Here is a 12,307-nt window from a genome sequence, read left to right as displayed (position 1 = left end):
AGGCATTATTTGTATGATGATTTTTTTTTTATTTATTTAAACAAATTGGATTCTGTGAATAATAAGTTTTCTAAGTAGCGTTCCCACCTCTATCCATTCCGGAAAATTAACATAGTTTAACGAGAATGCTTCAAACCTTCCTGTCACTTTGAAACCGATCATGTTCTGGTAATGGCTTGAGAGTCAGGTACTCGTTCGGCTTCTTGTCTTATTCTTTAATATAAATACTCATGTTAAAGCTTAAAAATGGCTTATTAGCTGAATGTATAAATAGAATTCTTGAGACAATATTAAATTAGTCATAAAAGATGCTTTTGGAAGATTGTGTAAAGGAAAGGAACCTAATGGAAGGTAAGGATCTTCATTCTGTTCAGATCCACTTTACACACATGCCAAGACCTATTCTTTTGTCCCTGAGATCCAGAAACACCCAATAAAAACAGATGCATTGTACTTCTATACAATAGCATACTTCTGAACAGTTCGACCCAATAATTGGGAATAACTACCCTACTCATGTTTGAAATTCATTATCTCCCCCCATCACTAACAATCCTCGTATTGTGTTTAACTCAAGTGACTAGCTTCACCATCCCTTTCTATAGTAGAAGTGTGACATCTTCCTGTCTTGCATGACTCATATGAATTTTTCTTGATGTTTATTAATTGGGTCTCTTAATTATGTCCACTCTTCATTTCCACTACTAGTACTCTAGTTCCAGCCGTCATCATCTCTCATCTGAAGTGTAACCAGCTTCCTAATTATGGCCTACCTGCATTTTTGTGGCCAGATCTGTAGTTTTCCACACCAGATTGAGTGACTTTTTCAAAATGCAGATCTGATCACATTGTCTTCATGTGTAAAGCCCTTCAATGATTTTTTATTGTTTTTAAGAGAAACTAGCATTCTTAACAACCTGTTTGGGTCCCTGGTTACCTTTCCAGCCTGATCTCCACAATGAGTTCTGGCATTCCTTTCTTCCCCAGTCACTCTCTTTCTGTTCCGCTTCAAGGATGTGCCTTTTGGCTATGATACTTCTCTGCCTGGAAATGCACTTCTTTCCTCTTGATCCAGTTACTACTGCCTATTCAGCTCAGTTCGGGGAAGGCTTTCTTGAATAGGATAGATTCCCATAATTTTGTTCCCATGACACCATTGCAGAGTTGCCATATTTATTAGTACTTAATAAATTAATGGAATATTTCTCATGATACTCTGTAAGTGCTAAATAAATGTTAAATGAATGAATTCGTTCAGTGCTTAGTAAATGTGCTAGGAGTTACATTAAGCATTTTATGTGTCGTCATCTTTAGTCCTCCACACAACCACTTGATATATTTGAGTGGCCTGTCCCACTTATTATGGATTAGAAATAGTGTTAGGGAGGTAGTTGGTGGTCCGTCCCAGTGCTAGTTAAGTATTAGAAAAGGTATTTGAACTCAGGTTTCCTTGCCACTCACGATCATGTACTTAATCACATAACATTTAATTCTCACACTCTGCATCAGAACTGGGGAGCTGCTCAAAATACAAATGCCCTGACTGCTTTTTATAGATTCTGATTCCAAAGGTTTGAGGTAGTAGGTAGGCATCCATGGATTATCAAATTAGCCAGTCATTTGGATGTTATTAGATGTATTTAGATGTTCATCAGTGTTTGAAAACCATTGCCTTAGACAACAGTTCAGTGCTTTATGAGTTCCAGTTTTCACATATTTTACTTCACTTTGTTTCAGATTTTGTATGTTCTTAAAGCAAGGAAGAATTGTAGACCTAAGAAAATGAGCTTAGCAGTGGGTTAAAGCCTCTGCCTTCGGCTCAGGTCATGGTCTCAGGGTCCTGGGATTGAGCCCCGCATCATCGGGCTCTCCGCTCAGCGGGGAGCCTGCTCCCCCCTTTCTCTCTGCCTGCCTCTCTGCCTACTTGGGATCTCTCTCTCTGTGTCAAATAAGTAAATAAAATCTTTAAAAAAAAAAAAAAAAAGAAAATGAGCTTAGTGGTCAGTCTCACTTCCTACCCAGTCATTCCTTCTCCCCCTTCTCCAGCTGAAGGGGCTGAATAGTGAGATACCACCCCAGTGCTGCTACTTTTTATAAATTATGGTAATTTTAAGAATCTGATTGAGTTCCTATAGTAAAAACTACTCTAAGCATGTGGGCTTGAAGTGCCTTCAAAAGAGTTGGATGTGATCTTTTCTCAGATCTTATTGTTCACATAACTAGTTCGATATTTGAACATATGTTGCCTTAAAATTTCTCATGTTGCCTTTTAAGTCTTATGGGACAATGGTCTTAATAGTGATGGAATGTTTTACTTCTTGTTTCTCCTACTGCATCCAGTATGGTGCTTTCCAAGTAGTAGGTAACCAGTAGTTTGTTGAACACGTGCGCATCACTGTTCGTTCCTAAGACTCTTTAGTGTTTTAAGTTTTTCTTAAATCTGGTGTATCCTCTAAGTAATCTGTTCTAGCTCAACTGATAATTATTAGATACTTTTTGTAGTTGTAAAGAGAATGATTGTACTCGGCTGGTGTAATCTATGTTTTCTGAATAAGATTGAACATGATGGAAAGGCCAAGAATACCGTTCACCATTTTTTTTTAAAGATTTTATTTTTTATTTGACAGAGAGAGATCACAAGTAGGCAGAGAGGCAGGCAGAGGGGGAGGGGGGAAGTAGGCTCCCCGCTAAGCAGAGAGCCCGATGTGGGGCTCAATTCCAGGACCCTGGGATCACGACCCAAGCCGAAGGCAGAGGCTTAACCCACTGAGCCACACAGGCGCCCCTGTTCACCATTTTTTTGACAACTGTATCTTTTTAAAGCTTATAGTAATCTCTGAGTGCTCTCACAAGAGAAAAAATGTATTTCAAGAATATATCTCAGAATCACTTTACTTTAGACATAAATAGATAAGCACTGCATATGGGAGTGTAAGGTGCGACAGTTTCCCCAAATTTTATCAATCACTTTACCAAAAGTATTTGTGTCACATTAATGTAATTCTTATTTTGAATCACAAAATTTCATTTTATGAATACTTAGCTATAAAAGTCACTGTATAAGTGACTTTTACAGGCATTTACATAGAAAGAAATTGCAGATACTTGTGCCTCTTTAAGAAATAAAACACAATGTTTTGAGTTCATTGGTATTTATTTGCATTGTTCATTAGTGGTCAGTGTGTATTATTTTGTGCTTATTGAAAGACTAGTTTCTGCTAGGTGCCATGAGACTAACAAGTACTAAATATAATTTCATTATAGTTGTAATTATTGTAATTATAGTAACTATTTTATTTGCATTACAGTATTTCCACAATACATAAAGACATGTAATTACTGTAACTAATTTATCTGCATTACAATAATTCCACAACAAATACATAAATGCAAGCTAATTCTACTTTTTAGTATTTTATTCTTGGAGAAGTAAGTAAGTTGTGTTACTTGAAAATGCAGGAATTTTTTTTTTTTTTAGCATAAATCTAATTTTACCGATTATCTTCCTGCTATCTCTAGATTTGTGAGTAGGCAGAAATGAAGGAATTGCTAATTCCTTTCATCAGGTGCTTTAATAGTCAACCCATCTTCTGGAAGGTGCATAGAAAATCTAGTATTGCATCAGATTTACCTTCTGGTTCTATCAAAAACCAAGTGATGGCTGAGCCAGGTGGTAGAGAGATATAGTCTTGGAATCATAATTAAGTTGTCCCAAATCTTATTTTGACTGAGATTTAGGAGGGAAAGATGATTGAATTTGAAGTGAATTCTACTAAATGGTGTACAAGGTGAAACGTCTTAAATGAATGGACATTTCTGTCATTTGTAACTTTGTCTTTGGAAAAGATGAGCTTTTTTCTTCAGCAATCAAGTGAAAATTTGAAAAGCTGTCATATTAAGAAAAGGTATTGAACTCTAGGTTTCTTACCTGTCAAAGGGATGTTGCTAATTCAAAATCTCATTTAAGTTCGGGTCTTCTTTTAAACGTTCTTTCAGTTCATCTGTCTTTAGCCTTCTCATACTCTCATGATATTCTTGGGTCCTCTTGGCTAATCTTTTTCAAGGTTATAGCCTTAACTGCTGTACTGTTTATAAGCTCATGGTACTCAAAGTTTTGTCTTCAATCAAGACTTTTTTCCCTAAGTTTTTGGCTTGTATATCTAAAAACCTATTAGGTGTATCTCTATGTGAATGTCATTCAGACAACTCAACTTCAACATGTCCAAAATTGAATTTTCTCCTAAAACCTAGACTCTGAAATGGGAGACCTCATAGGGATTCCTTGTTTTGTTCCTATCCTTTATCTAACTGGTCACTAAGTTCTCTTACTTTTAACTCATACTTGTTTCTTACTTTTTCTTTTCCTTCCTTACTCTTACCTTACTTGAGCAACCTCTCCTTCTGTTAAAATTTGTTTAAAATTTAACATATAGTACATAAAAGTACATAGCAAAGTTTAACGTGTAATTGTAAAATAAATATCCATGTAACACCTTTGAAATACCCCCTCATCCCACCATCTCTTCCCTGTCTTCCCTGCCTATATTTCCAAGTGTCCTTTCTTTTGTCTTCTTGCTTTGTATATATTTTTAATTATATATGTGATATATATCTGTGTATATCATAATGATATATTATTATGACATATATGATATATCATACATCATGATCTATATATATGTATAGATATATATGATATATATATCATCCCTGAACTACATATTGATCTTCTCTTCAGTCTTGCCATATTCCCTGATTCCACTCTTGGTATATCTTTCATTCTTCTTGATAGAGTGATTGATCTTACTCATGCTTGAAAACCTTCTTTTGTTTATGGCTCGATTGCTTACTACTAATTGCTCTTGGTGATCTGGCTTTTCTGTTTCTTTTCCCATATTTCCCTGTTTCCTCCAGCTTTTATTGGAACTGCTTTGTTTTTACTTTATCTTTACTTCTGTACTACTCTCATTCTTTGTCTAGTTCATTCCTATTCACCTTTAGAGACATCTCTAGCATTAATGTTTTGCTAACACCTTCTTCCCTCTGTTCCTGGTTTTTGTTGTTGTTGTTGCTCCTGTAAGACTTTGTATGTATATTTTATAGATTTTATCACTGTGGACTAATGCTATGGTTGGTTTACTTCTCTGTTTCTTGGCCCTTTGATGGTAAGATCTTTCTTGGCTTATTTTTCCTTCTTTCTCCCACAGTTTCTTATATAGTATCAGGTACACGGTGGGTACTAAATAAATATTAAATAATTTACCAGGTGACTTTCCATGTCTTTTCCTACCATGTGTATGCTACTCTTGGCTCTGATGGATGATGGAAGAGCTTCTCAAATTTGAATATTATCTCTGAAATTATCCTTTGCTTTCATACTGAGCTATTTGTAGTTTTCAAATCACATCATGGTCTTTTATCCCTTACTGTAGCATGGTATGTACCTCTCTGTTAATTGCTGTAGGTCTTTGCCAGTCTGAGTCCACTGGCTACAGATTAAGTCCCTAAAGAGCAGAAGTGTTTCCATTTACATCTGTATTCCCAATGTGTAACTAGTACATGGCATATAATACGTAGCTACTCAGGCCGAATTAGAGGAATGGATATGTAGGTTTCAAATAAGGTTTTTATGTCCCTTCACATACCCCATCAAAATCAGCAGCAGATGTTCATAGAGAACAACTTGGCATAGCAATAAATATTTTCACAATGCCAATAGTAACATTTTCTAGCTGCTCACAGAAATGCAGCATTAAATTAAAAAGGGAAAGAGAGTCTCTGTTTACGGACAGTTAAAATCTTTCATAGAAGAAAGTAGGTCATATTTACATAAATATAATTTAATTAACATAGAAAACTGGATACAAACTAGTGCGGCCTTAGGCCAATGGCCTTCCAAATATTTTTGCTTGTGTGTTCTCTAAATAATTTTGAAAAACAATGTACTCCTTTACGTGTTTTTAAGTTGATGGTATCTGAAAGTTTTCCTCAAGAGTTTTGTTAGTTACAAAGGATTTAATTTCTAGGTTGTTGCATATTGTGATTATTTTACTTTTATCAAAACTTTGGAGTTTTTGCTTATTGAATAGTGAAATTAACTTGTTTTTATACATCCAGATGACAGCTATTTTATTTCTTTTTTTTTTAATTTTTAAATTTCTTTTCAGTATAACAGTATTCATTGTTTTTGCACCACATTCAGTGCTCCATGCAATCCGTGCCCTCTCCAATACCCACCACCTGGTTCCCCCAACCTCCCACCCCCCACCCCTTCAAAACCCTCAGATTGTTTTTCAGAGTCCATAGTCTCTCATGTTTCACCTCCCTTTCCAATTTCCCTCAACTACCTTCTCCTCTCCATCTCCCCTTGTCTTCCATGTTATTTGTTATGCTCCACAAATAAGTGAAGTCATATGATAATTGACTCTGCTTGACTTATTTCACTCAGCATAATCTCTTCCAGTCCCGTCCATGTTGCTACAAAAATTGGGTATTCATCCTTTCTGATATTTCTTAATTGTAAATTCTGTAATCAATAAGGCATGGGGTCTTGCTGTTAGTTTCTGGCCTGGAGGAAATAAAGTACAGCCTCTTTCAGTACTTTTTTTCAAATTTCTTATTGCTTGCTTTATTTATTTATTTATTTATTTATTTATTAAGGTTTTATTTATTTATTTGACAGAGAGAAGGCCAAAGAACACAAGCAGGGGGAGTGGCAGGCAGAGGGAGAAGCAGGCTCCCTCCTGAGTAAGAAGTCTGTGGATGTAGGGCTTGATCTCAGGAGTGACTCAAGCTGAAGGCAGACACCTAACTGAGCCACCCAGCCACCCCCTTTTTGCTTTATTTTTAAGAGACTTTCAGGTTTTTTTTTTTTTTTTTTTTTCCTTTTTGGCAGAGATCACAAGTAGGCAGAAAGAAAGAGGGGGAAGCGGGCTCCCCGCTGAGCAGAGAGCCCAACTTGGGCTCCCTAATCCGAACCCTAACCTGAGCTGAAGGCAGAGGCTTAACCCACTGAGCCACCCAGGCACCCTAAGAGACTTTCAGTTTTAATAATTCTTGAATTGCATCTCCCCAATTCAAAGTTTTTTATATCCAGGGAAATGCCATGTAAGAAGATTGTGATAGCTGAGAAAAACACTTTTCTGTGGTCAAGTGGGAAAAAATTAGGAGGAAATTGTTGGTTAAGGAAGATTTGTAGGACACAGACTTTGTCAGACAAATCATTGTTAGGAAGGAATAAACATGGAAGTGGAAGATTTGAAGAATGAGAGGGTTTTAGACCCCTTTGTGCCATGGACCCTTCACAATCAAGTAAAGTCTGTGCAAACCTTCTCACAGAGTAATATTTTAGATCAGCTTGTCAATTTCTATAAAAGCCTCTGGGATTCTGTTTGGATTGTATTGAGTCCATAGATCAGTGGGGAACTTGGTATCTTAACGATATTGAGTCTTCCATTTCATGAATAGGTCTTTCTTTTTAAGTCTTTATTCGTTATTCTCAGGCAATTTTTTGTTTTCATTGTACAAGTCTTGTATATCTTGTTAAATGTATCCATAGGTATTTCATGTCCTTGAAATAGTATTTTTGAAGTTCCAGTGTTTGTTTCTAGTATATCAAAATAGCCATTTTTCCATTCTTATATTCTGTAATACTAAACTTATACTAGTTCCAATAGTTTTTTTTTTTTTTTTGTAGATTTGTTCTGCCTTTCTGTGTACATGATCTGAAAATCTTTAATTTTATTTTCTTAATTGCTTTGGCTAGGACCTCCATTAGAATATTAAAGTATAAAAGTAGATATTTTTACTTTGTTCCCAAACATAGGGAAAAAGCGTTCAACTTTTTTTAAATTTTTAAATATAATATTGGCTGTAGGTATTCAAAGATTCCATTGATCACATTGAGGAAGTTCTTCCCTTCCCTTCTCTTCTCTTTCTTCCTCCCTCCCACCCTCCCTCCCTTCCTCTCTTTCCTCCCTCGCTCCCTTTCTTCATTCCCTCCTTCCTTCCTTGTAGGCTCCATGTTGAATGTGGGGCTTGAACTCACAGCCTCAGATTAAGAGTCACATGTTTGATGGACTGAGCGAGCCAACTTCCCTGAGGAGGTTTCTTTCTGTTCTTAGTTTGCTGAGAGTTTTTATTGTGAACGGGTATTGATTTTGTGAAAAATTTTTTCTGCTTCTATTGAGATAATTGTATGTCCCTCCTCCATTATTCAATTAATATGGCAAATTACATGAATTTGTTTTTGAGTATTAAATCAACCTTGTATTCCTGAGATAAGTCCCTCTTGATCATTAGGTTGGATTTATTAGATTTGATGTACTTAGTATTTTGTTAAGGTTTTTTACATGTTGATGAAGGATATTGCATTTTTCCTTTGTGTCATTTGTTGTTGGTGTCAGGGCAATAATGACTATGTAACATGACATAGGGAGTGTTCTCTTCTGTGTTCTGGAAAAGCTTGTACTGACCTGATTATTATTTCTTCCTTAAATATTTGTTAAAATTCAACAGTGAAGCCATTTGAACCTGGAGTTTTATTTTGTGGTAAAGTTTGTAATTATGAATTGGATTTCTTTTTTATAGGACTTTTCTGATTTTCTGTTCCTTCTTGAGTCAATTTTGGTAGTTTTGGCTTTCAAGGATTTTTTCCATTTCATTCAAGTTGTTGAATTAATTGGCATAAGATCATTTATAGTATACCTTATTATTTAAAATCTATGAGATTTATTTATTAAATCTGTTACTGGTTTCTAGTTTGATTTCATTGTGGTCCAAGAACTTGTTTTGTATTAAAGTAATTTTAAATATTTTGAGATTTGTTTTATGGCCCGGAAGGACATAGTCAGTCTTACTGATTGTTGCATGTACACATGAAAACAAAATGGATTGTGCTGTTGTCAAGGGGGTGTTTTGGGTCATGTTGTTTGATAATGTTCAGGTTTTCTGTATCCTTACGGATTTTTTTTGTCTACTCAGCCTGTGTCCACCTGTTACTGAGAGAGGATCTTTTTTTTTTTTTTTAAGATTTTATTTATTTATTTGACAGAGATCACAAGTAGGCAGAGTGGCAGGCAGAGAGAGAATGGAGGAGGAAGCAGGTTCCCTGCCGAGCCGGATGTGGGGCTTGATCCCAGGACCCTGAGATCATGACCTGAACTGAAGGCAGAGGCTTTAAGCCACTGAGCCACCAAGGTGCCCCACTGAGAGAGGATCTTTGAAGTCTCCAACTATAATTGTGGATTTGTCTGTTTCTTTCAGTCATTTTTTTATTGTATTTATTTTAAAGCTCTTATTCAGTATGTACACATTTAAGATTTTGTTTTCTTAATGAATTAACATCTTTGTTATTATGAAATGTTGCCTTTTCTATTTGTTATGAATATGGCCACTCTAGCTTGATGTATTTTCACATTCTTTTAGTTTTAAGTCATCTTGTAAAGTGGGTTTAAAGTGGATTTCTTGAAAGCAGCATATAATTGGGGTTTGCTTTTTAATCTAGTTTGACAATCTCTGCCTTTTAATTGGAATTTTAAATCATTTGTACTTAATGTAATTATTTATTGGGTTGGAGTTAAGTCTGCTATCTTGCTATTTTCTACTTGTCACAATTATTCTTTGTTCCTTTCTTCCTCTTTTCCTACTTTCTGTATTAATTTTACTTTAGGATTCCATTTTATTTCCATTATTGACCTTTTAGTTGTATCTCTTTTATTTTATTTACTAGTCTAGGATTTATTATATGTCTTTAATTTGCTATAATCTATTTTTCTTTTCTTTCTTTTTTTTTTAATTTTATTTATTCCTTTGACAGAGACAGATCAGAAGTAGGCAGAGAGGAAGGCAGAGAGAGGAGGAAGCAGGCTCCCTGCCAAGCAGAGAGCCCGATGCGGGACTCGATCTCAGGACCCTGAGATCATGACCTGAGCCGAAGGCAGAGGCTTTAACCCACCGAGCCACCCAGGCGCCCCTGCTATAATCTATTTTCAAGTGATATTATTCTACCTAACATATAAGAATCTTTCAAACATATACTTCATTTCCCCTCTCCTATCCTTGGTTTGTCATATTTTTTACTACTTCATATATCAATATATTTTTGTTTGAAATGATCTTTTAAAGACAACATGAGTGTTTTTTTTAATATATACCCACATAATTTTTATTTCTAGTGTTCCCCATTCTTTTTGTGGATTCACATTATCATCTGAGATCTTTATCCTTCTGTTTGAAGGACTTCTTTTGGTATCTCTTGCAGTGCATATCTGTTGGCAACAAATTCTGTTAGATTTTGTTTTCCTGAAAAAGTATTTCACATTTATTTTATTATTTTTTAAAGATTTTATTTATTTATTTGACAGACAGAGATCACAAGTAGGCAGAGAGGCAGACAGAGAGAGAGGAGGAAGCAGGCTCCCTGCTGAGCAGAGAACCTGATGCGAGGCTTGATCCCAGGACCCCGGGATCATGATCTGAGCCAAAGGCAGAAGTTTTATCCCACTGAGCCACCCGGGCACCCCTTATTTTATTATTTTTATTAATATTAATTTATTATTAATTATTTTTAATTATTATAATTACATATTATTATATATTAAATATATAATATATATTATTAATATAAATTAATTTTATTAATTTATTATTTAAAATATTTATTTGATAGAGAGAGAGCATGGAGAGCACAAGCAGGGAGTGCTGTAGAGGGAGAGGGAGAAGCAGGTTCCCCACTGAACAGGGAGCCCAATATAGGGCTCCATTTCAAGACCCTGGGATCATGACTTGAGTGAAGGCGGATACTTAAGCTTAACCAACTGAGCCACCCAGGCACCCATTACATTTCTTTTTGAAAGTTTTTTTCCCATGGCTCATAGATTTCAAGGTTGGTAAGTTTTGATTGTTTTTTCATTTGTTTTTCTTTTAGTACTTTAGAGACCTCCATTCATTTGCCTGACTTGTATAGTTTCTGATGAGACATCTGTGGAAATTCTTATGTTTTTTTCCTTTATGTATGATTTTCCTGTTTTCCCTACCTGCTTTTAAGATCTTTCTTTTTATCACTGACTTTCAGCTACTTGGTATGACATATCTAAATATGGTTTTCTTTGTGTTTATCCTGCTTGTGGCTCATCAATTTTCTTGACATCTTGCATAGTTCTCATCAAACTCAGGAATACTTAGCCATTATTTTTTCAAATATTGTTTCTTCCTTTTTCTTTTCATTTCTGGGATTCATTTACATATTTTAAACTGAGATATTGTCCCAAAGTTTGCCGAGACTTTGCTCATTTTTTTCCTCCTAGTCTTTTATTCTATCTTCAGGTTTTACTAATTTTTTTTTCTTTAAGTAGACTCCATGCCCAGCATGGAGCTCAACATGCAGCTTGAACTCATGACCTGAGTGAATTGGATACTTGACCAACTGATTCACCCACGTGCCTCATGATTTTACTAATTTTTTTTCCTGCTTTGTCTAATTTGTTAATGAAATCCTCTGAATTTTTTTAAAAGATTTTATTTATTTATTCGACAGACAGAGATCACAGGTAGGCAGGGAGGCAGGCAGAGAGAGAGAGGGGGAAGCAGGCTCCCCACCGAGGAGAGCCCAACGCAGGGCTCTATCCCAGGACCCTGAGATCACGACCCAAGCTGAAGGCAGAGGCTTAACCCACTGAGCCACATATGCGCCCCCTCCTCTGAATTTTTTATTTGAGCTTTTTATTTTTCATCTCTGGAATTTTGAGGTATTCCATTTTCTTTTATTATGTTCATGCTTTCCTTGAAATACTTAGATATATGATAGCTTTTTAATGTCTTTAATGTCCATAATCTATAATTTTGGAGTATTTACTGATTGATTTTGGTCTTGATTATGAATACTTGTTCTTGATTCTTGGCATGTCTTGTAATTATTGACTGCATGCTGAACATTGTGAATGTTATATTGTTAAATATCTGATTTTTTAAATACTGGGTTTCTTTCTGGTAGGCAGTTAGTTTGATGATTTGAGGCTTGCATTTAGTTTGTTAGGGCAGCTTAAGAGTACATTTTACTCTAAGAACAGTTTATTCTATTACTATGGCATGGTCCTTGTGGGATTTTTGCTGAATGCTTTTAGTGATCAATGAGGACTCTCTAGTCTAGCTTGTGAGAAGTTAAGTGATTTTCAGCCCAGTGTGAACTTGAACATTCAGTTAATAGCTCTCTAGTTGGTCCTTGATGACCTGGTTAAGTTTCATACAATGTATGGGCATCTTAGTGTTCAACAAAGCATCAGATTTCTGTGCAAATTTCTGGAGCTCA

At 35.6% G+C, this 12,307-nt stretch overlaps 1 protein-coding gene across 2 annotated transcripts in view; it reads left to right on the top strand.

The window, feature by feature from the left end:
• The window catches only part of SCYL2 (SCY1 like pseudokinase 2), a 61,414-nt gene that overhangs the window by 1,078 nt on the left and 48,029 nt on the right, over window positions 1–12,307 (top strand). The window lies entirely within an intron of this gene.

This window comes from Mustela nivalis, assembly GCF_964662115.1.
Source record: "Mustela nivalis genome assembly, chromosome: 7".
Lineage (NCBI taxonomy): Eukaryota > Metazoa > Chordata > Mammalia > Carnivora > Mustelidae > Mustela > Mustela nivalis.
The sequence above is the reverse complement of the archived record's forward strand: the minus strand, read 5'-3'. Positions and strand labels throughout refer to the sequence as shown.